The sequence below is a fragment of the Haliotis rufescens genome, unplaced genomic scaffold (genome assembly GCF_023055435.1).
Source record: "Haliotis rufescens isolate VD_foot unplaced genomic scaffold, xgHalRufe1.0.p SCAF_20, whole genome shotgun sequence".
In the NCBI taxonomy this organism is placed as follows: domain Eukaryota; kingdom Metazoa; phylum Mollusca; class Gastropoda; order Lepetellida; family Haliotidae; genus Haliotis; species Haliotis rufescens.
This window is the reverse complement of record NW_025963891.1, coordinates 16,166,304-16,169,780: the sequence shown is the minus strand read 5'-3', so window position 1 is coordinate 16,169,780 and position 3,477 is coordinate 16,166,304. Positions and strand designations below refer to the sequence as shown.

General features: G+C 40.2%; 1 long non-coding RNA gene across 1 annotated transcript; it reads right to left on the bottom strand.

Moving 5' to 3' along the window:
• Positions 1 to 2,146: 2,146 nt before the first annotated feature.
• Positions 2,147 to 2,604, bottom strand: LOC125382647. The gene is made up of 2 exons (XR_007222501.1): positions 2,423 to 2,604; positions 2,147 to 2,271 (listed from the first exon to the last, which is right to left on the bottom strand). It is a non-coding gene; the product is annotated as an uncharacterized LOC125382647 (long non-coding RNA).
• Between the last annotated feature and the right edge of the window lie 873 nt (positions 2,605 to 3,477).

The window sequence follows — 3,477 nt, the reverse complement described above, 5'->3', positions numbered from 1 at the left end:
TCCATAGACTGTGAAACATTGAAGGTATTGGCCCCTGCCTGTGTCCTGCATGCCAATAGCCCCTAGACGTTCAACGTTGCAGACGCAGCTGCCGACCGCATAGCAAAAATACACAGGCAATGAATGAAATAGAGTAAATCACAATTGTATGATAAGCAGAATCAATAACATTGACAGAAATAATGGCCCACAGAGATTAAACGGCCTATCATGAAAGTGACATAACGTTCTGTCCAAGGGTGTTTGTTATTAACAATATCTTTGTTCTAATACTCGGTATTAACATATATATTTAATGATTCCCTACCTTTTGTTAAAAGTATATAACACGGTTTTGTTCACAGTGCCATAATGACTGAATGAGTGAGTGAGGTTAAACGCCGCTTTGAACAGATTTCCAGTTATATCACGGCGTGTCAGCTTAATGTGGGAGGAAAGTCCGACGTGATGCAGGTCGTAGACGTTTACCACTATGATGTAACCCACGAGTTGACAAAAATAGAACCATAATCGGGGCGAACCGGGATTCGAACCCCCAAGGGACGCATCAATGTGCAGCGAATTGCGGTGCCTTTGACGACTGGGCCACCAGCGTTTCAGTTAACATGTGTACATTACAGGTATTATCAGATCAGTTCAGATGGTCAGTTATCAGAGTTGAACTACGAACTACGTACTACCTTCAAAGTTGCTGATCTTACTTAACAGTATCAGATCAGTGGTCCTTCCACAAAGCTATCATGATCATAAAAGTGATGCTAAGATGATCGTAACTCCCATACTTTAACATATACTTACGACTGTCGTTGCACTACGATCAATTTTTAAATAACGGGGCCCAGGAGCAGCCATCTATTTCCCTGTATGTACGTTATCGTGTACTGCAGATGCCAGACTGCATGCCAACCATTACAGCGGTAGTTGAAGGAGTTGTTGTACATGTATTACTTAGTGAGGAATTTGAACGTTGTTACAGATGAAGGCGCATTTTCACATAAACGTTAAGTGAAGTATGAATGTAATATAATATTGATAAGGTTATTGTTGGTACCATCAAACTGCAGCAACCACCAAATGCGTAACCGTGACGGAACAGTACATAACAATGACACCACACAAGAACCACCAGATAATGAAGATATAAGGTGTGCGTGAAACACAGACACGCAAAGGCAATTCAAGGTCCAACTGATGAGTGCTTCACATTTGGAAACGTCTTCAACATGTCTATCATAAAACAGTTTGAAAGCTCTACTAAACTGGCGGAATCTCGGTGGTCAAAACGTTGTCTGTTTGCAACTGTTCAACTGCGAAGTGAGGCCACGACTAGCTGAAACACAAGGAAACAAAGGATTTGAAGCAGGCGATTCACAGCCGCCTGTAGCCAGGGTAATCTTTGTACGTGTCCCAGTCTACCTTCTACCAGCACAGTACGTCACTTGACCCACCCGGATCAGGAAGGCGACGTGTTACAACGCTGCACAGGACCGCATCACACGTTATTTGTGACAAAGTGACAAAGCAGCTCATATAACTGATCAGAGAGTGCGGAACCTCCTTCACGAAACAAGTCTCATCAGTGGTTTTAAACATGCAGGGTATGGCCTCACCAGCGATGGAGAACTGTATGGTTCAGTGACATCCACGCTGCATCGAGTATCGACGTAGAAATGAACGCTTTGAACTAAGGCAGGGCGGGACAACTTAGGAATGGCCATGAGTCCGAACTTGACCACACAGAAGGAAGCGAGCTACAAAAACATGTTTTATATCACTGGAAAGCTCTCGGGGAGACGAATCCAAATAATGTGTGTCCCAGTGTGTTCACATGTTCATAAGCTCAAAAATTGGCTCAGAAAATGCATTACTGCAGAAATTTCTGGCCGAATTTTTTTTTTCTGCAGAAATTTCTGGCAGTATTTTTTTTTTCTACAGAAATTTCTGGCCGAATTTTTTTTTTTCTACAGAAATTTCTGGCCGAATTTTTTTCTGCAGTAATATTTAGCAGAATTATTTTAATTCAGGAGAAATAAGATTCAATCATTGGATAGTTTAACCTGGAGTTGCTTCAAATGACCTTTTTCCTCAAAACAAACATTTTTAGTTCACATGATTACAAGCAATAAAATAAAACTAATTTCGTGAGATATTTCAAAAAATTATTTATTCACATGCTATATTACAAGACAATTTCTTGGGAGACTTTGCACTTTTCATTCTCATGAATAAGTCGTATTTTCTTGGGTGAGGTGATTTTTTCAGAGATGGGTCCTGTCACAAAAGAAAATAGATGTATAGATGAGTGGATCCATATTGTCTAATATAATGGATAATGGCAGCCTATACGCAGCTAGAGTTTAACTTTACAATAGAGCCTGCGGAATAAAATGTATTATGAATGTAAATAGTGTGCTTTACTTACGTTTTCTTCTCAACATACTTGAAATGAATTCTTTTTTTCGTCTGGTCATTGAAAGCTATGTGCACATATTCTGAAAAGATATGAAAAAAACATTAAAATGCTTTTCATTTCAGTAATTAACACATTCCACAAACTTTAGGCACATGAACAAAGTAAGATAAGTGAGGTGAGTTGAAATTGGGTTGAATATGTCGCGTCCAAGATAATTGCACTTATATAGCATGTGCGTGCGTGCGTCTGAGTGTGTGTGTGCGTGCGTGCTTGTGCTAGTCGTCTGCATCTTCCGTTTTGTATAGGTCACTCCATAAGTTGTCAGTGACTGCATACTTGTGTAGGGGGCACTCAATGTTCACACTGTCATGAAGCTGAAATTATATAAGGATGAGTATACTGCGAAAATTACATTGGATTAATTCGTTAAAAGAGACTTATGTATCATGTTTGGGAGAGGCATTCAGATAGCAAAATTTGCTTGTTTGCCAATCCCTCCACTTTATGGAAATAAATATGTTTATATCAAGAGACTTCTAAACCATAACCGAACTCAAAACTAACCCCATGTGTCGTAAATGGGTGCTCTAAGGTAAAAGGATGGTAAACACGTGTTTCATTGGCAAGGGGTACTCAACCCTTATGATCGGAAAGGGGGTCCAAGGACAAAGGAGAGACCAGACCTACTACCCAGAGGGGCCAGCCTGGTACAAGACTTAGTGTAAAGCTAGCCTAGTCTATGTCATCAGCAGCTGGTCACTGCGGCGGAATGTGGTTTTGGCGTTGCTGTTCAAGTTCGAATTTCCGATAGGCCTGTCTCCACTAAAAAAAAATAGATAAATTTTCGGACAGGATAATCTGATGTCAGATTTTAAAAAAGTTCCGAACGACTGTGAAACCATGGTAAGAGGTATTATTATTATTGAAGCAACCTTCCCAAATGTGTGTGCTGCATAAGCCGGAGTGGTTCCCCTTGAATTTCCAAAATATGAATCGACAGACGAAACGAAACATATCCAGTTGGGGGTTATTCTTTTTTAGTTTGGTGGGAAAATGATATGAAA